Raw genomic sequence first — 26,410 nt, 5'->3', positions numbered from 1 at the left:
GCTTTTCCCCCTGCCTGGCAGCAGCGTGGAGGCCTGGACTTGTTGTAAAAGATCTTAAGCAGTCAGAACTCTGGCAGACTTGCTCAGAAAGTTTGGGAAGCTGTAAGTCCCCGAATGGGTAGACACAGTCAAACTGACCAAGTGTAAAGCACTTGCCCCGTACAGTGAGAACTGGATCTGCACAGTAGTGGCTTTGACTGCACAGTAGTTGTCCGCTGCAGTGGTGCTGGGGTTGGCTGCATGACCAAGATCTCAGGAGAACGGTAAAAAAACGATGTCAGGCCCAGCCGCTTCAGCAGAGGCTCCAAGAGTGTGGCCTGCCAGGTCCTCTAAGCACGGGAGGGGCTGAAAATGATGGAAAGGAACCAAGATGGGGGCCTCTATCACCTCAGGGTCAGAGAGATCAGGACAGGATTGCAGGGCAGGTGTCAGCTGCCAACAAGAAGCATTAGAACAAAGTATGCTGGATTAATAAATTTCCCCGTTCATAAACAAAACAACACACACATACACACACTACAGCAGTTTATGTCTTTTGGTTTTTGTTCAAGCAGACACTTTTTTACAATGCTTAATCCTCCCTATTTATTTCAAGTTAGAGGTGCTGAGTTAAGTGGGTTTCTAACAATGGGCATTTTCCTTTACTTTCTATTTGCAACATAGAGACGACAGAAAAACAATTTCAAAATAGGAACCAAAACAGAGTTCATGATATAGTTTCAACCTAACGTCTGGAATTACCTTGACTTGCTGTTTTAACACATGACAATGTGTGTGGATGTGTGGCAGAGGCCAGAAATGGCCTAGAACCCACCGGTTCAGCTAAACTAACTGATCAGAGAGACCTGAAGATCCACAGGGATCTCTCTAGCACTTGGGTTAGTACTGTGTACCACCCCTGGCTTTTACCTGAGACTGGAGATCCATCTCAGGCCCACATGCCTGCAAAGACAGCACTTCAATTGATTTTAATCTCAATCAACAATGTGCTGATGTGCTGCTGGTGAGTGCACAGGCACAAGAGGCTGGAAACAAAAAACAAACAAACAAACAAAGTCTCTCCATCAGTGATAGGTTCTGGGAATTAAACTCAGGTTATCAGGGTTGCACAACAAGCCCTTTACCAGCTGAGCCTTTCTGCAAGGCCCTTTGGAATTGTTGGTTTGTTTTTGTTTCTTTGAGACAGCGTCTTTTTCATAGCCCTGGCTATGCCTCTGCCTCTTCAGTCCTCCACCACCACACCCAGCAATTGTTTTTGAATCAGAGCCTTAGGTAGTCTAAACCGGCCTCAAACTAGAGCTTGTAGGTGAAAATGATCTTGAACTTCTGAGCTTCCTGTCTCTGCTGTCCAAGTACTGGGTCACAGTTATGCAAACCACATTCAGTTTTATATAGTACTAAGGGTTGAATTTAGGGCTTCATGCAAGCCAGGCAAGGATTCTACCAATGTAGTCGCATCCCTGGTGTAGGACTGCACAATTGAAAGAAGGAAGCATAGGCTCTGGCTTCTGGACCCTGGAGGACTCTCCCAGCAAATGCTGGCCTTCTCTCCAGCAGGTCCTGTTCTGGCAACACCGGGCTACACTTCAACGCAGCGTAGTACAACTGATCAGTTGCTAGAGACTTCCAAGTTCAACACTGGGAACTGAAAATGACACGCAGACAGGCAGGAGTGCAGACAAGGGGGTGGACGTGTTCTCTATGATCCCAGAGACTCTGTACGCTGGAAATAAAACCCGAGGTCCAGGCTGCGCAGCATGGAGGGTGGGCATGCCATTTATCCTTGTACCAGGCAAGGAGACCCAGGAAGATAACAGTACCCAAGCTGTTTAGAATGTTTGTCTAGCTTAGTTCTGCGTTATGGAGTCTCAGCCCTTGCAAGTGACTGGATGTCGTTTTACACATGCGCTGTTTCTGTGCTGAGAGACCGAGAAAGTCAGCTTACCCAGGTTTGCCTCACCCTGGTGTTTGCGCAGGCAAAGTCATCTAGTGTTAAAATGTATCGTTAATTTATTTTCCAGTGTCTTGGATGGAATATAACTAGGTGATATATGTCAAATGAATTTCATGGCTACAGTCCAAATGTAACAAATGGATCATTTAAGTCTACTCGAGATTGGTGTTGCCAAATTTTTCATTCTCTCCCATTTTGTAAATGCCTCCCATCTCAGCTCAAAACCAATCTATTAACCTTGAAAATGCTTGGAACCGGAATGAAGGTTCAAGGTGAGCCTTGTGACCTTCCATGTGGCATTAGTCATATTTAGCAATTATCATTGGCTTGGAGTAATGGGCAACCGGCCGAGGCGAGCAGCACACGGTCCCCACCAATCAACAGGATGTCAGAGCCTGTGGAGAGACGAAGAGTATGCAAAATCAGGGTTTGAAACCTTGAGCCTGTCTGCCCCAAAGCTCCTGCCTTATTAATACAAATTTGAACATCTTGGCAGTCGTGCTGATAGATTGCACATAAAATCCTCCTGTAAAATCTTTGTGTTATGAGATAAGGAATTCTGCTTAATGGATTTGAAGGGCAACGGAAGAGTGCAAAAAGTGATGAGCTTGCCCTCTAACCCCCAGCTGGACCGGTCTGATGGGTTTCCCAGGTGCTGGAATATAGAGCTCTCCCACCACACTGGGAGCTACTGAGGGTGGGGTTTATTTATGTTTAAAATGGAAGTCTCAACTAAAATTGCTGTAGGACTATATGTGTATATATAGGACTATATGCATATATGTAGGACTCTATGCCTATATATAGGACTCTATGCGTATATGTAGGACTCTATGCGTATATGTAGGACTATATGCGTATATGTAGGACTCTATGCGTATATGTAGGACTCTATGCGTATATGTAGGACTATATGCGTATATGTAGGAATATATGTGTGTATGTAGGAATATATGTGTAATTATCCTCTGCATGCAGCTTACTTTGCACTGGATCCATTGTCACACAGTGTGAAACCCAGTGTAGGTACTTTTGGATTTGTGGCGTGGATGAGCATAACGGTTGCCCCAGGTGAGACGTATCAAAGCCTCTCCAGGATTGTTCAGTCACAGCCTTGCCTCCTTCTGCTTCCGCTCAGCGTGGAGACTCACTGCCCTGAACAGAGACCCTCTTCTTGTCACTGTGCCGTCTCCACAGATAACTTGCACAACTACACGGAATGTCACGTGTGTTCAGTTATGCCGTTTTTGTGTCTTAAAAATGTTTCTCGTATGAGTGACCGACTTCATTCGATGGCAGCCTTATCAAATAATTGTATATCATTACCCCCAAAGGAAGGAAACACTAGATCTACTTCTGAGGACGGATCATAAATATTTCCTACTTACAGATTGAACTGAGTTTTCTTTTCTTTTCTTTTTTTTTTAAGTTGGTTTGCTAGAGTTCTAGTTTGGATTAACTTGAAGGAAAAGTGTATTAATTTAAAGATTAGGAATAAGGGTGGCAGTAAAGTAGCAGGAGCACTCGCTTAACACTGATGGACCATGGCCCTGTCCCTGGTACATGCACACACATACACACGCTTATATGCATATATACATATACCTATGTGTGTATGTATGTTTATGCACATGGGGGAGGGGTGGAATCCAGAATGCCACACATGTTAGGCAAGCCCTCTAACACTGAGTCACATCAATAGTAATATAATTATACCTAAGTATATGTAATATATATGACAATGTATGCAGGCTGGTCAGACCATAACTATAATTTATATAATCTAGAAACTTGAGCTTAAAGATGAACCAACTCTCTCGGTAAACATAGTCCATGACAGATCTGGAGTAAAAAAAGAAATAACCCAGAATCATGAGAATTTACTCATTTGCATTGGGAGAGGCCAGTTATATTGGTGTCTCAGGTACTTATCTTGCTGCTGTGATAAAATCTCTGATAAAAGCAAATTATTTATGTATTTGTTAATTGCGTGTATGTGTGTTGTGAGTGTGGACTCGCGTGCTATAGAGCGTGTGTGGAGGTCAGAGCAAAGCTTTTGGGACCTGGTGCTCGCCTTCTTCTTCTGTGTTGTGCACTCCAGGTCTAGCTGGCCTGGGGGCTTCTGAGTGATACTCCCGTCTCTGCCTGCCACCTCACCTTAGGAATGCTTCCAATTATAAATAAGCCCCACCATATCTGGCTTTTATGTGGATTCCAGGCATGGAATTTGGGTTGCCAGGTTTGTTTATTTTTATACCTAGACAGGGTTTCTTTGTGTAGTCCTGGCTGTCCTGGGTCTCACTCTGTAGACCAGCCTGATTGAACTCATAGATCAGCCCGCCTCTGCCCCCTGAGTGCTGGAATTAAGGCGTGTGCCACCACCACCTGGCCTCAGTTGATCTGGAAACTTTAAAAAAAAATCTCATTTTTCCAGAAGGAAGGGGTGATGTACTCTGTAACACTGTCTTGCAGGCATAACATGGCTGTTACACACTTGAACCCACAGCATCTGATATTACATAGGATCTGTAAAATATTGGGCCCATCAATATCCTGTCATCTCCAAGGATCTGCAGGCAGGTAATTATGGCTAGCAAAGGGAGAGACATTTTCTTCAGTGCTGTAGACACTGGCAAGATGCTCACATGCTGCAAGCAACCCTTCATTCATGCTCCTATAAGAAATGCTAATTTAACTCATTCATACACACACACACACACACGCACACACACACGCACACACACACGCACACACGCGCACACACACACAAATAAAAGGGGGCTAGTTGGAAAGAGAACTATCAAGAGTTGGAAGGGGACGAGGGAAAGTAACAGAGAGGCAGATATGATCAAACTACATTTACACATGGATGACCATGTCATAATGAAACCATCATTATGCGTAACTAACATATACTAATAAAACATTTCCATTTCTAGTGGGCTTCTCAGAAAGAGGAGGACCTCCTTCCAGAAACCATGCAAGTCATATAGTAAGTAATCTTTTTTCCTTTTTCTTGTTTCTTTGAGCTGAGTCTCACTATGTAGCTCAGGTTGGGCTCAAATTTAAGATTTCCTGCCTTAGACTCCTGAGTACAGTCATGTACCACAACAATGTGGCTGCAAATAAAGATCTCTTCAGTAATTATAAGTACAACGGACTTGAGATACTGAGGTCTCAGAAAATGGTACAGAGTCCATAACTACTCCAAAGAGTGGCAAATAACTTTAAGTAGTTGTATTAGGCATTTTTGTTGTTGTTGTGGCAAGATAGCTCGACCCAAACAGTTGATATTGGTTACAGTTCCAGAGACAGAGTCAATATGGCAGGAAAGAGAAGGAAGCTGGCTGATCTCAGTTTATCCACACCCTTAAACCCTGTCTTCATCCTTCCTCCAACAAGGCTGCATCTCCTAAGGATTCCATAGCTTCTCCAGCATAACTAATAGAGGACTAAGTATCCAAATACATGAGTCTATGGAGGATATTTCTCACCCAAACCACCACAGTCTTATTGTAAAAGAACACTCACTTTGGTCAAGTAAGGCTTGGGCTAGCAGGTTTTACCCCACTACTCTAAGAGGAAGCCAGAAAGGATGGAATCATAAACTTGTCGGAGATAATGTTTACCAGAATTGTTTACTAGCCAAATGGACAATAAAAAGCTCTAGATTCTGGGCTGGAGGCATTGCTTACTCGTAGATGTTTGCAGTACAAGCCTGAAGACCTGAATTCAGTGCTCAAAAGCCATGGGAAAGGAAGGTATGGCTGCACACATCTTGTGTCCCAGCATTGGAGAGGATGGTGGAGACAGGCGGGTCCCTGCGGCTTGATGGCCAGTTAGCTTAATGAGTAGGTGAACTCCAGGCTCAGAGAGAGAGACTCTGTTTCCAACACAAGGCGGAGAGTGAGTAAGGGAGACAGATAACATCACCTCTGGCCTCCATATACACATGTGCACATATTCCACGGAAACACGTATGCACACACATGAACTCTTGAACACATGAACTCATACACACACATATGCATGCACACACGCATATGCTCACATGCACACACACGCGCGCGCAAACACACACACACACACACACACTACTAGAATTTACTGCTGGCCTTTATAATAAGTAAACAAGCTTTGTTACAAGCAATAATGGGTGTATTTTGTTTAACCTCTTCAACTGTTGTGGGATGTTTTGGTTTAACTTCCAAGTACTTTATTAATGGTAGCTTATCTCATAGATCTTTTAATGACTTGGCCTCAGAACAAAATTAAACTTCCTGAATTTGATTTCTCTAAAACATATCTAGCAAATGTGATTGCCCTTTCTGTCAAATACGCCCTCAATGCTTTATACGTCTGGAGTGATTTTTTCCCCCTATCTCATTATGGTTGTCACAAGACTCTTGACATTCTCTAAATCATCTTTCCCTGAGTACAAGAGGTCCACAAGGAAGTCAAGATCGATGATAGACTTCATCTCTCTTGAATTTTAATGCAAATGTCTGTTCCCCTAATCAAACAAAGGTTAAAAAAGGAAATCAAATTAGCTTATTACAAAAGCCAGCATAACCGAACTGACAAGAAAAATGCTTCCTGCATGCACAGTCTTTAATCAATATCTTAAATAGGAATGTCACTGGGAAGAAGAACTCGTAGTGGTCAGGTCCAATCTACAAATCAATGTAGTTTTTAAAGTAAATATTTGACCGCAAAGCGTAATATGCCGCTGTTCAGACGTCTTCTTTTCTGTCTTTTTATTCTCTGAGACAGACTCTCATGTAGCCCAGGCTGGCATCAGATTTGCTATGTAGCCAAGGATATCCTCGAGTTTCTTTTAGTTAATTTTTAAATTTTATTTTATCGTACGTGTGTGTGAGTGTTTTATTGCATGCATCTCTAAAGACCTGTCTGTGCCTTCAGCTGGAGGAGACCAGGAGAGGGCATCAGGTCCCCTGCTACTGGATATGGAGCGCTACGAGGTGTCATACAGGTGCTCAGAATGGAATCCGGGTTCTTTGGAAAGGCTGCTAATGCTCTTAACCGCAGAACCATCTCTCCAGCCCCAGCTTAGCTTCTGATCCTCACGTCTCCACCTCCAGAGAGCGGGGATGACAGGCTCCCGCCACCACAGCCAGTTTATGTAGTGGTGGGAAGGGAATCCAGGGCTTTGTGCTTGCTCAGCAGGCACACTGCCTTCTGAGCCACAGTCACAAATCCAAGAGTGTCTTTCTGTAACCCCAAATAAACCAATATCACTGTGTAAATGTTATGCCCAGGGTATAACCTCATCATGAGGGAGAACTCAAGATTGGGCTATTTCACCGTGATATTATTGGGTGTTTAAGACTGGAGAGATTCTCTTTAATGCCTTATCTTGGACAACCAGTTCTCTACACAAGTTAGTTGTTCAGAGCTGGGCTGGAAAGAGCTGCTTATTAGAGGTAGATGTGGAAAAAATGTTTTCTATCCTGGCCGGGCGGTGCTGGCGCAGGCCTTTAATCCCAGAACATCGAAGGCAGAGGCGGGCGGGTCTCTGTGAGTTTGAGGCCAGCCTGGTCTACAGAGTGAGTTCCAGAATTGGCTTCATAGCTACTGAGAAACCTTGTCTTGAAAAACCAAAAAACAAGAAGAAACAACAAACAAACAACAAAAAACATTTCCTGTCCCGAATTTAAATAGGCTCTCTGAATGATTTAATCAAACAATATATAAGCCAGGCCTGGTGGCAGATACCTGTGATCTTAGTCCCTGGGAGGTGGAGGGAAGAGGATCAGAAGTTCAAGGTCATCTATTTCAAGTATTCAGAGTCTATTTCAGAAAAAAAAAAATGCAGTAGAACTTAAACTTTGATAGAGTTTTAGAATCAAGTTTGCCAAAGTGCAGTCACATGACAGATGGCATTTTTTAGAAATCAGTCTCCTACTGGGCAGTGCTGTCGGTTCTTCTGTCGTTAAGTCAGGGCTTTGGCGGCGTTGTTCCTATGGATCCTTTGCACAAATCTAATGGCTTCTGGTTTTGTGGTTTTATCGGATTCTTGTGTGTGTGTGAACGTGTGTGTCTGCACCTACATGCCTTTCTTGTGTTTTTTCTTTGGCTTTGTTTGTTTGTTTTGTCCTATTTCAATTTATTTGTTTTTGATTTATTTTTATTATCATTCCTTAGATTCCTGCTTGCTTTATAATGAGAGACAAAAAAGGCTATGGATCTGGATGGAAGGGGATGTGGGGAGGAATTGGGAGGAGTAGGGGGAGGGGAAGCTGCAATCAGAATATATTTTAGGGGGAAAAAATCTATGTTCAATAAAATAAAAAAAAGTAATTTCCAGTTCTTAAAGTGCTCCGGGTACATTTGCACCCCTCTCTTCTGATTCATAGTGGTTATCCTGTGATGAAGATATGTTTGTTCTCACTTTGCAAATGAGAAGCGTGAACCCACAAAAGATGAACCTTGTGAGTCTCAGGGGGGCAGCTAGATGATTGCAAGACAAGAGTGTTAAACTCGGCCAGTTGGTTTTAAAGATTTATCCTTTTGCATTCCAGAACACTGCTGACATTTCTCAGTTTCTCATCCTTCTGCCTCCACTGCCCAGCGCAGGGATGATAATGTACCTACCACTCCTCCTGGTTGAAGTGTTGGTTTGGATAGAAACCAGAGCCGCGCCTGTCGCTCAAGCTCTCTGCCAACTTAGAGAAAACAGCGGAAAAAAACCACAGATCAAAGGTAGATACCGAAGATGAAATTGTGTGGCACTGCTTGCAATTTTACTTTTTAAAGTTAAATTCATTCTTTTGCTGTTGTTTGGGGAACATTATTTTGCCATGTAGCCGAGGCAGGCCTTGAATTCATGATTTCTCCTGCTTCTGCCTCCTGGGTGCTAGGATTACAGGTGTTTAAAGTTTTTAGTTAATATATAAACTGTACATGTCCTTGAGGGTGATGTATCAACATATGCACATCACATTCTCTGACCAAATCAGCCTCGTTACCTTTTTCTGTTGTTGTTGTTACACAGAGTTTCACTGTGTAACAGCCTTGTTGTTACAGAGTTTCACTGTGTAACCACCTTGTTGTTGTTACAGAGTTTCACTGTTTCACTGTGTAACAACCTTGGCTGGAACCTTGTCCTGGAACTCACTCAGCAGACCAGAGTGGCCTCAGATTCAGTGATCCACCTGCTGCTGCCTCGCCAGTGCTGGGATTAAAGGTATGTACCACCACTGCCTTGTAGTTTTTTTTAAATAGTTTTTTTGATTTATTTTTATTTTTAATTGTGTGTGTATGCACACACACACACACACATACACAAGTGAGGGCTCTCTAGGAGACCAGAGGCATCAGATCCCATGGAACTAAAGTCATAGGAGGTTGTGAACCTGGTCCCTGGCAAGAGTAGTATATACTCTAAACCACTGGGCCACCTCTCCAGCCCTTGTTAGAAGTTCTTTCCCCCACTTTTGCATCATTTTTTCTGACTCCCTTTTGGTAGTGCTGAGCATCAAACTCGGACATCACCCGTGCTGAGAGTACTAAGGTACTGAGCCACACCCTTGGTTTTCTCATTACTGTGTGGTTTTCGAGCATGGATCTTTTAAACTTTCGTACGTCAGATTCTGAGGTTGTATCTGTAGCTCTGATATTAGCACTTGAGGTCTGTTTCCCTAGAGATGTTCATTTTCTCCTTTAACCCATAGGGAGCCAAACTGAAACAAGAGTTTTAAAAGGAGGAGGGTTCCTTCTGTATGATGTTCTGTGAGCAACTGTGGAGCCGAGGACTCCACCTTTCCAATTGTCTTGTGAATTTAAGACATTCCCAAGTAGTGAAGGGTGGCCCACTGAGGGGGACAGCGGGTAATTAGGTTTGTTTTAGACTTATCTCAGGCTAGCAACAATTTTGAGCTCAGTCCCCTCTGGGAAGAGCCCTGTTTGTTTTCTGGTCACTAAAGTCAGTCTAGCCATGTAGAAACACACGTGCCTCTCAGAAGAACCTCCTTTCCATAGAGCAGAATAAAGAACTCACTACTTGTTTTCCTTACCACCAAGAGACCAGAGAGGAACAGCCAATGTAGTAGTGCATTTGGTGTGAAAATGAAGTTGTTTTCATTGATGCTCAGGGCAGAGTTACTTACTGCTCCAAATATTTCAATGTCTGGTTCAGTGTGGAATGAAGAGATCAGTGAACCAACCAACTCCTTCTGGCTTAGGAGTCAGTGAGCAAGGAGACTTGTGAAATTAGTCAAAGACTTCAATCGATCACCAAGCAATAAGTAGTTATGGATTTCCCTGTACATACTTTTTATGTTTTTAAATTTATTTTTAATTTTAAAATTGTTTTTATTGAGCTATATATTTTTCTCTGCTCCTCTCCCTTCCTTTCCCCTCCCCTTCTACCTTCTCCCATGGTCCCCATGCTCCCAATTTACTAAGGAGATCTTGTCTCTTTCTACTTCCCATGTACAAGCTTTTTAAAAAGCTCTGTCTTAAAGATAGCTCTTACCTAGTGAGGAGACCAATTCAATACAGTAAGCAGACAGTGCTTACCTTCCCACCTTAGTGTTGTTTAAATCCTTTAGAACACGAGGGAGGGAAAAGACATCCCAGTAAGGAAGATAGCAACAGCCCCTTCCTTGGTAGATTTGAGGTAGAAGACAAGCAAGTAGTCACAAGGTGGAAACGGAGAACTGACTCTTCCTTTAGGTGTTCTTAGTCTTATTAGAAAACTTTAGAAAAAGACTCAGAAGAAAGCAGAAAGCTGGAAGACAATTTTATTAGAATTTTTTAGAATTTAAGAATTTGTAAGAATTTAAGAAAAATGTTGAACAGGTTAGGTGGACATCTTGGTAGCCTTCGGAAGGGGAGAGTGAGTAAAGAAAGAGCTTTGGAGTAAGGCCTGGAATAGAAAGCAACGGTGCAGGATTGGAATGAGAAATGTCCCCGTAGGCTCAGACATTTGAATGTGTGGCTCCTAGTTGGTGGTGCTGTTTGAGAAGGGTTAGGAGGACTCCTCCATGGAGGAAGTGTGTGGGGGTGGAGCTTGAGAGTCTAATAGCCTCACTCTACTTCCAGTTCACACTGCAAAAGTAAGCTTTTTCTCCTTCTAAGTGATGACCTCCAGTATGTTGTTCACGATCAGAGCTGACGAATTTAGCTGTTCCTTGAAGTGCAGTCGTAGGGAGAGAATGAAGGTGGTTTCCTACACAGTTTCTGTTCCAAGGAGACCCCTCAAGGCACAGGGGCTCTTGCCATGCTCTAAAGTGGAACTAAGATGGGGTGGGTTTCTGAGTTGGGGGAGGAATTCAAGGGCACACGGGACTTTTTATATTAATCTTAAAAGTTAGGATAGAGAACAGTAGGTCTCATTACAGCATCCTCATACTTACTCAGTCTGATTTGGTGTCCACCTCTCATCTATTACTGTCCTCTTTGCACCCTGAGAATCGTCACCACCCTCTTGCTTCATGTCACATGGAGTCCGTTACTGTCTCTTTCCCTCTTTCCTAGGATCGCCTCTTTCCAGTTTTACACACACACACATCACGTCTTAGTGTTCCTACTGCTGTGATAAAACATCATGGCCCAAAAGAAAATTGGGGAGAAAAGGGTTTCCTTGGCTTACAAGTCCACATCCCTGTTCGTGCCAAAGGAAGTCATGGCAGGGACCTGGAGGCAGGAGCTGATGGATGGGTGTTGTTTATTGACTTGATCCCCATAGCTGACTGGCTTGCTCCCCCATGGCTTGCTCAGTCTGCTTTCTTATGGAGCCCAGGACCACCAGTGCAGAGACGGCACCACCCACCGTGGGCTGGGCCCCTCCCTGATCAATCACTAACTAAGAAAATGCCTTACAGGCTTGCCTACAGCCAGATTTTAGGGAGGCATTTTCTTAACTGAGGTTCCCTCCTCTCAGATGACTGTGGGTTGTGTCAAGTTGACCTAAAACTATCCAGTGCACACACACACACATACACACACACACACACACACACACATGCTTGAGCACACATGCACAGATACACAAGCACACACTACACAAAGGTCAGAGGGTGTTAAACTTACATTCCACACTAGAGAGAGAATGTGATGTTTCTCTGTACTCCTTCTTCTTCGTTTCCAACCCTTGGGCACAGAAAACCCTCAGGTCACCAGTGGCACAGCCTTTGCTATAGCTCTGTCTGCTCCAGTTCCTAGAACCCCTGCTGAACAGGGGCCTGAAGGCTCTTACACACGGTGCCTGATCTTCTTGCCTAAAGTCTTCCTGAGACCACAGAAGACGGTCTGATTTCTATCCTTCAGACTGTTTCCTTCATGTTCTGACTAAATTTGTTGTTGTTTCTTTTGTGCATGTGTGTGGCCGTGTTTGAGTATATGTGGGTACCCATGGGTGTATGTCAGAGGATAACTTCAAACATTGGTCCTCAGGTACTATCCAGCTTGTTTTGTGAGGCAGAGTTTCCCACTGGCCTGGAGCCCATCAGTTAAGCCTACCCAGTATTGGGATTCTATGTTTTGATTCATATATGTAAAGAAGTCATTATGTTGTGCTTCTTTCCATGGATTTTGGGGACAGCATCAGGTCTTCATGCCTGCAAGGCAAGCACTTTATATACCGAGCCAGCTCCCATGTCTATTTTGTTTTGCCTTTTATTTTGTTTATTTATTATTTTTGGATAGGGTCTGTGGTAGATCAGATTGTCCTGGAACTCCCCACGTAGCCGAAGATGACCTTGAGTTTCTTACTCCCCTGCCTCCACTTCCCTTTCTGAGTGCTGGGTTAATTTACACCGCACCCTACACAGTCCTACGCATAACAACGAAGACATTTTTATGGCACTGGAAAAATCTGTAAGTGGTGGTTGTGCCATTTCTTTCAGAAGGGAGAAATAAATATGTTGCGTTCTTTTTTTAATCAGCAAACGATTCCTGCAATCTATCTTTCTGACTGCAGACCATTAAACACTGTCAAGGAATTACAAACAGCGGCTCTCTGTGGCATCGGCTTCTTCCTCAAGCTCCTTGCCTAGCAATGATTTACTGCACAGGCCTGGGCACAGCTGCCATGGGAAGAGCAGTGATTGCCTCTGCCCACCGGCTGGGCTTCCTTCCTTCCCTTCAGTCTTATCCTCCATCGCTTCCCAGTAGCTGGTGTTTGGCGGCACCCTCCATGCCTCCTGGTGCTCCTATCCTGTGCTCCTTGCTAGCTGGTGCCGAGGAACACGAGCAGGCAGGTACCAGCAGAAGCACACTTCTTGCTTGCGAAGCTCTGACTCACACACAAAGTCGGTTATGTGGACCGAGCATAATTCAAGACTAAACTCAGAGTGAAGCAGCAGTTTGACTTGGTGAATAAATACTGACTGAATGGGAGTTTCCCTTCCTTTTCCTTTAAGCTTTAGGTGGTAGAGTGCTTGCCTAGCATGCATGAAGCCTTAGGTTCCATCCCCACCATCATACAACCAGGACATGGTGTAGCTCTCTGACTCGGGGTATCAGCACCCCTCCGTCCTAGCTCTCAGGCCGAGAGGTCTCAGATCTGGAGTCACATAGAAGCTGAGCTCACATATCAAACTGCTTAGAATATAAAGCATTATTTTTTTCAAGCCAAGTGTGGTGATGCATACCCATAACCCCAGTACTCAGGAGGTGTCAGCAAGAGGATCAAGTATTGAAGATCATTCTTACCTACATAGGAAGTTTGAGGCCAGCCTAGGATACAAAGATCCTGTCTTAAAAAGAAAAGGAAACCCTTACACTTGTGGTTTCTCACTGGGTGAGAAGGTGCCATGCTGCCCACAGAAAGAGACTAGAGGCCTACAACCCCGTTTGAAACCTCACCCATGTGTTCTGCAGTAAGTAGTAGCAAGAGCCCGCTCTCTGGGTGGACCCCACCCCTCCACAGCCTGTAGGATCTGGCTCTGAGGCCCTGCAGGACACCTGGCTTGACTACTGATGCAGTGACCTCAATTCTTATCACGTCTTTATTTATCACATCACAGGAGCGGAAACTCTACAGCAGGCAGCTGTGAGCCAAGTTCACCACAATCTTCCTCCAAAGTGACCGCTGTTCTTGTATAAGAAAGGCTCAGGAAAGACAAGCAGATCCTGCCGACTGTTAATTTGCAATCTAGACTGTCCCACAATTCCTGAGCAGGAGAAGCGGTGTGTGTGTGCACCATGCTTTCTGAGGAGACAGAGCTAGGAAGCGTTTGTGTGGGGGAGCCTCTCCCAGAAAATGTTCCTAGCAACTAATGACAACATGCTACTGTTGTTGTTTTTATTATTGTTGTTATTATTGTCATCAATTATTTGTTAGTTGGCAAAGACTTCTCTCAATTTTGATCTTTCTTTCTCTTCTTTTCCGGTTTTGGTGTTTTGAGACAGACTTTTGTGTATCCCAGGCTGTCTATGGAGTGGAGGCTTCTGGCTTTGATTTCTGAATCCTTTTGCCTCCATCTCCCATGTACTGTGATTTCAGGCTTTGCCTAGGGTCAGTGCTGATTTTTCTCTCAATCTTTTCTTTCTTTCTTCCCTTCCTCCTTTTCCCCCTTTCTTCTTATTTTTCTTTTATGGTGCTGGGATATTTCTTCTATAAATAATAATGAGTTGCTATTATTGATAGTACTCATTTATTTAATCAGAGTGAATCAGGTAGACCTAGAATAATATATTAAAATATGACACTATCACCCACAGACGTGCATAATTATGTGCCAGGTAAAGTTTTTTTTTTAATTTTTACTTTTACGTGCATATGTCTGTGTGAGATCATTAGATCTTGGAGTTACAGACAGTTGTTAGCTGCCATGTGGGCACTGAGAATTGAACCTGGGTCCTCTGGTAAAGCAATTGGTGCTCTTAACCACTGATCTGTCACTCCAGCCCCAACCAGTAAAGTTATTTTTCAAGTTCTTTAAGTTGTCTTTTAAGTTTCATCTATGTATGTATTTTTCTGAGATTTATTTTTATTGTTTTAAATTATTTATATATGTATATATCTATGTGTGTGTACAGTTGAAGGTCAGAGGTGTTAGATCCCCTGGAACTAGAGTTACAGGCAATGATGCTAAAAACTGGACTCAGGTGTTATAGCATACACTTTTTGTACACTGTGAAGATTTGTCCTGGCCAAAATGCCTTCTAACTAGTTTAATAAAAGAACTGACTGGCTGGTAGCTCCGCAGGAGGTATAGAAGGAACAGCCAGACGGGATGATGATAGGAAGAAGGATGGAGTCTTAGGAATCTCTAGAGACGCAGAAAGAAACAAGATGAACATGCCATGTTGAAAGAAGGTGCTGTCTCGTGGCAGAGGGTAGATAAGAAATATGGGTTAATTTAAAATGTAAGAATTATCTAGCAATAAACCTGAGCTATTGGCTGCACATTCATAATTAATAATATAATATAATAATGATAAGTCTCTGAGTGGTTATTTGAGAGTGACTGCTGAGACACAGAAAACTTCACCTATGCTCAGTTCCTCTGTATGAGCCCTCTCTCCAACTCCATTGTCAGGTCATCATTGTTGTTATTGAGACAGACATCAGGGAGCCCAGGGTGGCTTCACAACTGATTTGAGATCAAAGCCGGCCTTCAACTCCAGATCCTCCTGCTTCCACCTCCCACGTGTTGAGATGGGATATGCAGGGGCACTAACATGCCCAGCTCTCAAATACTCATCTCAATATAAGACGCTGCATCATCAGAGCAACAGGCCCCATGCAGCTCTGGGCCTGACAGTGGAATGCTTCGTCGTATCCATGCAACCAAAACATTTTCTGCGAACAGTGGTCTGTCTGAGAAAAGGTGAATGCAAATTTCCAAACTCTTCATAGGACATAGACACTTCAAAAACAAAACAAGCAAAACCCAACTTTGGTTATTAGAGTGTGTGTGATGTACATGAGTGCATGTGTGTATGTGTGTGTGATGTTTGTGAGTGTGAGTGATATGTGTGTGTGTATGTGGGAGTGTGTGATGTATGTGTGAGTGTGTGATGTATGTGAGTGTGGCATGTACGTGCCACTGTGCACATACAGAAGTCAGAAGGCAACTTTATGGACTGGGTTCTCTCTGTTTGCTCTTACCTGGATTCCAGGGATGGAGCCCAGATCTGCAGGCTTGCATGGCTAGTGCCTTCCTGAGCCATCCTGCTGGCCGGGTCAGTAGATTGGAACTCTTCGCAGTTCAGAATAGGTTCCTTTCGCAGATTCTAACCATCTGGTTCTAATACGATCCTCAGCAAATGTTGCTAAATCACTGTGGAACATACTTTAAAATGAGAAGAAATTTTTCTAGTTCATAAGCAGTTTTTTTTTTCTACTTGGCTTACTTGGGAGAGATGAATGAAAGGAAAAGGATGAAGGCTGGTAGGTAGGAGTGGTTAAGGAGGAATCCCTCGGGAAGTGCAGTTCAGCTCCAGGCCAGGCCCCTTGTATGCTATTTTATTCTACTCTTCAACCATACCGTGGGCTGGTCATTATTGTGGCACTTGATAGAAGAACACAAGCCCCTGGGGACTCGAGGATGGTGAGTCTGCTGCGCAAGCTTGGGCAGCTGCTTTGCAAAATGGAACTTGTATTTCTTTTCCTTTTTTTGAGGCAGAAGGGTTTTCTTTTGTTGTTGTTGTTTGTTTGTAGCCCCAGATGTCCTGGAACTCACTCTGTAGGCCAGGCTGGCCTTGTGCTTAGTTGAGATCTGCACCTGCTTCTGCCTCCAGAGTGCTGAGATGAAAGGTGTGTGCCACAACTGACTGACAGAGCTTGCATTTCAAATGCCTTCTCCTTCCTTAGATGCCATCTGTGGGAACCTGTGGAATGCTTTTATTCATGTTGGGCATTTGTATGCCTTCTTTATACAAAACAGCCTTGGCTCTATTCCTTGGCTAATCTGGACTTAGTGCATTCATTTTCTGGAGCCCTCTGAGCACCACTTAGTACAAGACCCCTTGGGTACAGCACCCCTCCGTACAGCACCCCTCCGTACAGTACCGTTCAGCTAGCACACCTCAGAATAGCAATTAAGCTAGCACCCATCAGTGCAGTACCCCTCAAACACATCACACTTGGTTGCTGGACAGTGGTTCCACCTTCACACCAGCATCCCTCTCCCATCCCTATCAAAAAGGAAGCAGCCTCCAACCATTGGAGCAACAGGTAACTCAAACACCTCACTGGTGATTCTTCATTGTCTTCTACATTATCTCAGGTTTTCTTAACTGCCATTGACTAAGTTTTTTAACTGTAGGGGAGTATTGTTTTTTTAAATTGGGGAATATATCCCAGGATGGCCTCAAAGTTGCTATGTGGGAAAGGATGACCCTGAAATTCTGATCCTCCGGCCTCCATCTCTTGGGTGCTGGGATTATAGGCATGCACTACCATGCCCATTCATGTGCTTCTGGGGATAGAAAATAAGGCTTCAGGCACACCAGGCACGTACTCTGCCAATGGAGCTACAGCCTCCAGTTTAGGAAAGTAAATTTTTAGTCACAAAAACAACCCTGAGTAAAAGTAGGCAAACAGCCTTCCTGGGTGTGGTGGTTCAACCATAAGCCAGCACTACAGAGGGAGAAACAGTAATATCTGAGTTCGAGACCAGCCTAGGCTACATAGGAAACCAGTCTGGGCTACAAAGTAAATTTGATGCCAGCTTGGACTACATGAGACCCTATCTCAAAACTATAGAAAAAAAATTAAGTGGGCAAAGAAGAGAATTCATGGGTCTTTCCACAAATGTACAGGAAAACTTTTGAATAGTCGTCCTTCATTGCTTTTTAAAATTAATAACTTATGAGCATTGCTATTTTAAAAATTTATTTATTTATTATGTATATTCTGTCTGCACGTCAGAAAAGGGAGCCTGATCAAATTACAAATGGTTGTGAGCCACCATGTGGTTGCTGGGAATTGAACTCAGGGCCTCTGGAAGAGCAGCCAATGCTCTTAACCTCTGAGCCATCTCTCCAGCCCCATGACCACTGCTTTTTATAATAGCCCATGACCCTCAAGCTTCAACACTTGCGTTTTATCTAGCACCTTTAAAGAATAGGTTTCTTTATCAGTGAGTTTTTTTTATGAAGCAAGCATAGCAGGCACAGGGCCTTCCGAACTCCTTCTGGCTCTGTGCACCTATCTCTGATCCTTAAAGACTGTTCAGAAATCGGAAGTCCCAGGAAAACTATCAAAAAAGCACTCAGTTCCTTCAAATGCATCCCATGAATCATTTATTGGAGGAATGAAAGAGTAGGACATTTCTGAGTTTGTTTGTGACTCAAAAGAGCTCTGCAGCATTCTTCCAGGGGCAGCCAGAGAAACTTTCTTCTTAACTGTACAGATAGCTCTGTAGCTCAGAGTCCAAGGGCTTGGCCATGCCTGTCATGAGCTTTCCTCTAAAAGCTTATTTCCGCGGGCCTGATCAAGTGGGAATCCTGAGGAAGTGGACTCTGTGGTTACTTTGCTCCGGGTCTTTGCACCCTTCTTACTGCTGGGTACTACCAAAGTCAGTAAGTCACACCTGAAGAAGCAGGTCCCCAGACCCATTACAATAGATTCCAGTAGCTACTTCTTCAGAATTGAAGCATTCCCTCCCAGAAGGAGGAGGGATCTTCTAAAACCTGGGAAGCTCCTGAAATGTAAAAAAGACTTAGAAAGTCCAGAAGTTACAAGGTGAATAGGGCCCTCCCCTAGGCTATACAAACCAGAAACAGTGGTTGGGAAAGAAGACTCACTTGCACAAACTCCAGAGACAGCCTTCGTGAATGATCACTCATGCTAAGAATGCCATTTTGTTGACATAGTTGCCTTCAGTCATCATTCATGACTCTGTAAGTAGGCTGATGAGTTCAGAAGACTACGAAGCTAGACTTGGGGTGACTTGCTTCTTTGGTCTATCTTCACTGCTTTGGGAATAGATGCCTGATACCATGGCCCCAGGAAATGTCACCCACAAAAGTAGAGATACCACATCAGGAGACCTGGAACTATTTTATACCCAGCCCAAGAATAAAAACTCTCATTTTATATACTGGTTTGGAAGCCACCCAGGAATGGTTGTGGACTCATCTTTGGTGACCTAGGATTTGACAGAAAAGATGGAACTTTCACCTGGAAGTTGGTCTGAACTGAGGTTTGAGATCTCTGGAGTTCATCTCTTCCAAGTTTTCATATTCTTACGTGTATGCCTGGAAGGGCAGCCACCACACGCTGAGCGCTGAGCCTGCACAGCTGAGAGCCCGAGGGAGGGGAGGGAGGGCTGGCAATACTGTCATCAGAATTCCGGGAACTGAGGAGTATATGCTTGGGTAAACATTCCCACAAACAGCCACTAAGTGCTGCACATCAGTCATGAATGTGGTGACCTCGTACACTGCACAGTGACAGACTGTCTGTGTTCCTTATTTTAAATGTGGAAGACCCAAGTGGAGCGCTAGAAACTTCCATCCTGGGGTCCTACTCAATCAACAATACCTTGGGCCTCACAAATAGGGGTCCACATTTTCAAGTGTCTGGGTCTGACTGTAGACCTATTCCCTCTAATTTGTCATTCTTTTCAATTAAAAAAACCTTAAGGAAAAGACTAACGTGAATATTCTTGTATATGTGTGGAAGGTAGGGTGCCCTGCACCACACTTCCCTTCTGTGTTTTATTTCTGTGAAGATGCAACTGAAGGGTCACAGTCTTTTCATTGCTCTGGGAACATGGAAAGTTAGAGAGGAACAACAGTAAAAATGGGGTCTGGGGTGAATATGAGATAAACATTTCACTTGGCCTGAATGATGTTTAGCATAATTGGAGAAAAATTCAGGCACCGTGTGCACACCTTGATAGGCAGCAGGAGGCTCTGTAGCTAAGTGTTGACCGAGGTTTCTGTCCCGCCTGGTCCTGTAACCACTAAGTCCCAAAGAATCACACAGAGGTCTACATTAGTTATAAACTGATTGGCCCATTAGCTCAGGCTTTTTCTTTACTCATATAACTTACAGTATCCCATAATTTTTGTCTGAGTTAGCCACGTGGCCTGGTACCTTTTTTGGTGAGGCAGTCACATCTTGCTTTATCTGAGGCTGGGTTATGACTGTGGACTTAAACTTTTCTCTTTTTAGAATTCTCGTTGTCCTGCCTCTACTTCCTGCCTGGTTGCCCCACCTTTACTTTTCAGCTGGCTATTGGTCAATCAGCATTTTATTAAAAATATTACAAGTGACAGGATAAATGACCATTGTTCCATAGCACTTCCCCTCACACCTAAAAAAATCTCTGGTAGGAACGGATGGCCCAGATGTCTGAGTTCTACATTCAGAACAGATTCAAGACTGCTGTCTGAGATGGTCAAGCCTCACATGACAGGAATCAGAGATACTGGTAGACTTTCAAGGCCACAACGGAAGAAAGAGACTTTTCTCCTGGCCCCTCAGATTGAAGCTCACCTTGGGACCCTGTTTTCTAGTTCTGGGCCTCCAGAGACAGGTGATGATAAATCTGACTGTTCAGAGTTGCATAGCTTGTTGCTACGGGCAACAGCAACAGGGCTGTTGGAAAGGACCTCTTCTCTGAAGAATATGGGTATTGGCCTATCTCTGTGCTCTGGAATCTAAGTACATTGGGTTGGGTCTTGAGCAGGTAGAATCCATAGAGTCCCACAGTACTGACTGGGAATGTGTGGAGGTTTTGAGGTGCCCAGTACCTGGTCAGCACAGACATTAGCTGAAGGGAACAAACATTTTCAGTGCTGTCTAAAATGCGCCCTCATTTTCCTGACAGCCTCTTGAAGGCACGTGACTCTCATTCAGAAATACGACCTCTGGTCACAAATATGTCAGGCTTTTGGGTAAATTTAATCAATAGGCACCGTTCTTTTATTCTCCCCCTGACCAGGGTTTCCTATCTCGTTTCCTTCCATTAGCATTAATATAAAGCAGCAATTGATAGCCAGCCATATCGACAGACCCTCTTGGGCACAATTCCAGGAGGACTTTAAATCACTTATTCCCAGTATGATTCACAGAGTGCGGAGAGCGGGTAGTCATGGGGTATTTCTGTACAAAGCTGAAAGAACACGTCTCTACCTTCATTGACACGATCCAGCTTAATTAATGAGAAGGGCTGTGCCCGTCTCTCAGCGTCCTGATTCGTGACCCCAGAATTACTTGTCTGGACTATGAGGGTGTGGAGATGTGGGCCACAGTGTTGATTTTGGAAGGTAGGCCCCTGCGTGCCTCAGGGCTGGGAATTTACTCCCACTCGGTTAGTTCATTCCTCACTAGTGTCTTTCTTTGAAGGGAGGGATCATGCAAAGCCATTTCAGATGCTCTTGCCTTTATCAACTATTAAAGGTCAGGCTGCCACTAGGGGTACGTAGATTAGAAGGCCTCGGTTTCTACCCTGCAGGGAACGAAGCCCGAAGCGAAACTCATGGAATGTTTGCTTTGCCAAGTGTTTGAATTACTTTCCCAAGGACAAAGTTGTCTTACTTCATCTTCCGTTCCTCTAACTGTGTGTCCAAGATGGGGAACTTCTGACACCTCCCCCACAAACCCCACCCCACACCCTTGCACTATTCCCAAATTCACGAAGGCAGCAAGGTTGGGCTGACATCTGTTTGTCATTGGACGAAAGCCTGGTGCTGTATTGTCAGAAAGTAGAGTTGTCACATAGCAGACAACGCCAGTGTGCCAGCTTGAATCGTTCCTCTGTATGAAGACACCGTTGCCATCCTGGTGCCCTATCTTTGTGATCCCCTTTTCCTCTTATCACTTCCTTGTGGCCCTGTCTTCCCAGGCCGTTAGTATAAGAACCATTAACACAAGAACACAAGGGTTGTTGTTTGAAACACAGGAACTTTGGGGAGAAACATTTAAATCAAAGTATCTGTTAGTTTGGTGTTTTGGATAAAAAAGAAAAATGAAGGCTAGGGATATGACCCAGTAGAGTGCATGCTGAGCATGTGTGTGGCTCTGGGTTCAATCCCCGGTACTGGGAGTTGGAGGCGGTGGGTGGAGGGGGAGAAGGCAGCATTTTGTTGTAGGCAGAGCTCAGTTGGGAAGTTAGTGTCCTGTATTCACAAGGTATAGGGCTGGATCCTCAACACCCCATGAACTGGATGTAGTGTCCCATGCCTGTGATCTCAGCACCAAAGTGATAGAGACAAAAGGATCACAAGTTTAAGGGCAGCCTATATGGGACTCCCCTGCCTCACCCCTACTCCTGTTGCTCCAATACATACATATACAGAGAAAGAGAGAGAGAGAGGCCCAACACATATACACACAGAAAGAGAAACCCAGACAGACAGACAGACAGACAGACACACACACACACGCACACAGAGGTTAGATGAGGTCATCAGTGAGTGTCCACCAACACAAACTTGTAAACTTGCTCAAAACATTATAAAATGTATTTATCTATTTATTTATCTCTCTATCTCTCTCTCCCCCTCTCTATCTATCTATCTATCTATCTACTTTTTTTTTTCAAGACAGGACTTCTCTGTATAATAGCCCTAGCTGTTCTGGAACCCACTCTGTAGACCAGGCTGGCCTTGAACTCATAGAGATCCTCTTCCCTCTGCCTCCAGAGTGCTGGAATTGAAGGCGTGCGCCACTATGCCTGGCATAAGATTTATTTTTGAAAAAAGTTTTTTTTTAAACTGTATTGCTTAGATCTTGAGTGTAAAGTTGTAGATTTATCGTTTATGACAATGCCATGTCAAATATCAAAAGCTTGTACCTGGCCAGGAATGGAGGTGTAACCTTTGGTCTCAGCATTCATGAAGCAGTGGCAGCAGATTTCTGTGAACTCCAGACCAGCCAGGGTTACACAATGAGACCTTTTCCTCAAAAATAAACAAACACAATTTTTCTTTTTAAAAAAGCTTGGCAGGATACATCTACGTAGACACTCTGTGTATGTGTGTGTGTGTGTGTGTGTGTATGTGTGTATGTGTGTATGTGTGTGTGTATGTGTGTGTGTGTATGTGTGTGTGTATGTGTGTGTGTATATGTGTGTGTGTATGTGTGTGTGTATGTGTGTGTGTATGTGTGTGTATGTGTGTGTGTATGTGTGTGTATGTGTGTGTGTGTATGTGTGTGTGTGTGTGTGTGTGTGTGTGTGTGTGTGTGAGATAGGGTCTGTGTTAGTTAGGGTTTCTATTGCTGTAAAGAGACACCATGACCATGGCAACTCTTATAAAAACCCATTTAATTGGGGTGACTCGTTTACAGTTTCAGAGGTTCAATGCATTATCATCGTGGCAGGGTGGCGTTCAGGCGGACCTGATGCTGGAGTAGTAGCTGAGAGTGCTCCGGCAGGGAGTAAGAAGTCAATGGAGTATATCATACTGGGCGAGAGCTCAGAGCCCACCCACACAGTGACACACTTCCTCCAACAAAGCCACACCTCCTAATACTGCCACTCCCTGTGGGGGTCAATTACATCCAAACTATGACAGGGTTGCTCACTGACTTTGCCTAGATCTACCGGCCAGGAGGCTCTGGGATCCTCCCATTGCTCTCTCCCCAGTGCTGGGCTTAGAGATCCGCACCATCTCATCTGGCTTCTGTGTTGCTGGTGATCCAGACTCATGTTCTCATACTTGCTGGGCACACATGTCACTGGCTGAGCCATCTCCCAGCCCGGTTCCTAGGCCTTCCTCACTTCCCAGACAGTCCCTAACAGATCCTGAGGGTGGAAAGGGAAGCAGACAGCATGATTTTCCCCGGCCATGGGAGGCACTGGGTGAAAGAGTTGGAGAAGAGTGAGATTGCAGTCTCTTGGGCTGGGAGAATGGTTCTTAGAGGCATCTGGCTTCTGTGTGGTATTCGTCTGTGACTGGGGACCGTTCGACTCAGGGAAAAAGAGCGGCGTGAGACTGAGACTCTGAGAAGGGATTTACTGAGATCATAGGCAATGTGGTTATGAATGAAGAGCACGTCTTGGAAATGAACTATAAACATACCACTATGGAAAACAAAACCGACATCCTCAACCAACAGATGAGGGGGCCGTTTCTTGGGTAGTCTTCTCTCAAGCTCCCGAGAGGCCAACTATTTAACCTCCATCATTCTGTCTCACAAAAATGTTCTCTGCTTGTCACGGTGTTCTTCCCTGGAATTAGATGCCCAGAAATGGTGGGGAAGAAAAGGGACATGAAAAGACTCATTACGTGCCCTTGACAGGGCTTCTTAGAGTCAAGAGCACTCACTGGTCAGGCCAAAGCTGCATTTCAGAATGGCAGCCTGTGTGTATGGCACAGTTGGGGCTAAGGCCTGACAGGGAGTGGGTCACAGAGACACAGGCTCTGCCCTTGGAACATGGGCTGCTCACTAAGGGAACCCTGGTCACAGTCAGGATGGTTTACAGTTTGCATCCTACACGCCTGTCAAAGTCTTATGAGAGCTGACTTGAGGACAGGGATCTCAGGGAGCTTTTCAGCAGAAAATGGGCCTTGGACCGGCTGATGAAAGCAGGAAAATCAGAAGTGCTGAGCTGATAACTGGAAGGATGCATATACTTTGCATGTGATTTGCATGCATTAACTGCTTGTGAGGCAGCATACTGCTGTGGGAAAGCCTGCATCCCTTCACCAATAAAACCATGCGGAGTGGTACTATGGAGACAGTATGAGATTTCTATTTGTCGGTTTATTTATTTATTTATATATTTATTTATTTATCGAAACAGGATCTACTGTAGCACAGGCTGGCCCTGAACTTGCTGTAATGTAAGGATGATTTTGAGCATCTTATCCTCCTGAACACCGGGATTCTAAGAGTGTGCCGCTATGGTGGTTTATGAAGTGCCAGGGACATAACCCAGGACTTCATTGATACTAGCAAACATTCTACTGACTGAGCTACATCTCTGGGCCTTTGGCTCATTTTATTTTTTAGTGTTCATAATTTCTTAGTTTTTAATTAAAAATTTATTAGTTCTTTGTGTATTTTGATCCTATTGGCCCTCTCTCCATCCCCCCAGGATCTTCACCCCTACCCTGAGCCCCTACCATTCTGCTTTGTAGGTACCCAGGTTTCTTCCCCTTTAATTCGTGGCGATTTGCAGGGCCATTTTACCTCTGGCTCCGTGGCTCTTCTGCTCTTTCACTGGCCTGAGGGTTTAGCTTAGAAAGAACTTGGCCCTCTTTTGTTATGGTAATTCCACCTGTAAACAAGGTTCCAGCCACTGGCCCTATATACAGGGGAGCGGGCACCTGTCATCCTCTCCCATTGCTCCTGATGGGAGGGGGTTTGCCCTTTTGCCCCCTTGCCCCCTAGTATATATACCCGACTTGAGTTTAATAAAGTTGCCATTTACTCTTTGGTGAATGAGCAGGTCTCTTGCTGTCTGTGTGCTTCAACCCTTAGGATATTCATCCATTCTCGTGGGCTTGGTTCGGGAAAGCGCACGCCTGTTCCGAGGTCTGGGTATTCACAGAAAAGTGCGGGCCACACTGCTTTGGGTTTTTTTTTTTATTTTGTAAACCCATCAAGCCAATTTGTGTTGCCCACATATTCTTGGATATATAGCCTTCCTGTGGAGCTTGGCAGAATGGCCGAGGCCTATACTTTTAAAGAAACCCGACTCCCAGAAAATACAGGTCCTCAGGCATGTAAAGCAAATGCTTCACTGACTGAGCTATCTCAAATTTAATTGGAAAACAGTTGGTGTGGGAAGTCCTTCTGTATATGTGTCGCTTTTATTGGTTAATGAAAAAAAACCTGCTTTGGCTTGTGATAGGGCAGACTAGAGCTAGGCAGGAGGAAAACTAAACTAAACGCTGGGAGAGAGTAGGCAGAGTCAGGAAGACACCATGGAGATACCATGTAGCTGCCAGAGGAGAAAGATGCAAGCTGCCAGTCAGAACCTTGCCGGTAGGTCATGAGTCTTGTGGTAAAATATAAAATAATAGGAATGGGTTAATTTAAGACGTAAGAGCTTGCTAGAAATACACTAGAGTTATTGGTCAAACAGTATTGCAATTAATACAGATTTCTGTGTGATTATTTTGGTTCTGGGCAGCCGGGAACAAATAAGCACACTCCTACTACAAACAGTCACAGTGTGGCAGTGGGTAGACTTGACCAGGAAGCCCAAACCTGGTGTTTCTAGGTCTTTGGGCAAGGATGTGCTGACCTCTGCTCTCAGAGTTGTCTTCACAGTAAAATAGGCTGGGTCAGGAATGTCCACACTTCTGCTCGAGACGAGGAAGGGAAAGGAACGTGAGAACCTATTTCCTCTAAAGATGGAAGTTGTACACATCACTTTGGCTCATGTGGGGCTGCTGATGGCTTGGTCCCAGGGTACGTCTGGCTACAAGGAGCTGGGGCATACTTTGTTGATGGTCACATGCCCAGCTTAAACCACACCACGACAAGATGCTGCTGTGTAGCCTTAAGGACGGGTCACAATACTTCACATCCTTTCCAGGGGTAAAGTCACCCACCCACACAAGTCTTATCTC

At 44.4% G+C, this 26,410-nt stretch overlaps 1 long non-coding RNA gene across 2 annotated transcripts in view; it reads left to right on the top strand.

The window, feature by feature from the left end:
• Positions 1–4,425: 4,425 nt before the first annotated feature.
• The window catches only part of LOC125410536 (uncharacterized), an 89,384-nt gene continuing 67,399 nt past the window's right edge, over positions 4,426–26,410 (top strand). The window contains exons 1-4 of one of the 2 annotated variants that reach the window (XR_014999135.2): positions 4,426–4,534; positions 4,894–4,946; positions 8,497–8,677; positions 9,037–9,161. This is a non-coding gene — a long non-coding RNA (uncharacterized LOC125410536). Of the gene's footprint in view, positions 4,535–4,893; positions 4,947–8,303; positions 8,407–8,496; positions 8,678–9,036; positions 9,162–26,410 lie in introns of those variants that run through there. The other variant, XR_014999137.2, reaches the window with a different exon arrangement.

Source organism: Myodes glareolus, chromosome 22 (genome assembly GCF_982192425.1).
Source record: "Myodes glareolus chromosome 22, mMyoGla1.1, whole genome shotgun sequence".
NCBI classification, from domain to species: domain Eukaryota; kingdom Metazoa; phylum Chordata; class Mammalia; order Rodentia; family Cricetidae; genus Myodes; species Myodes glareolus.
The sequence above is the reverse complement of the archived record's forward strand: the minus strand, read 5'-3'. Positions and strand labels throughout refer to the sequence as shown.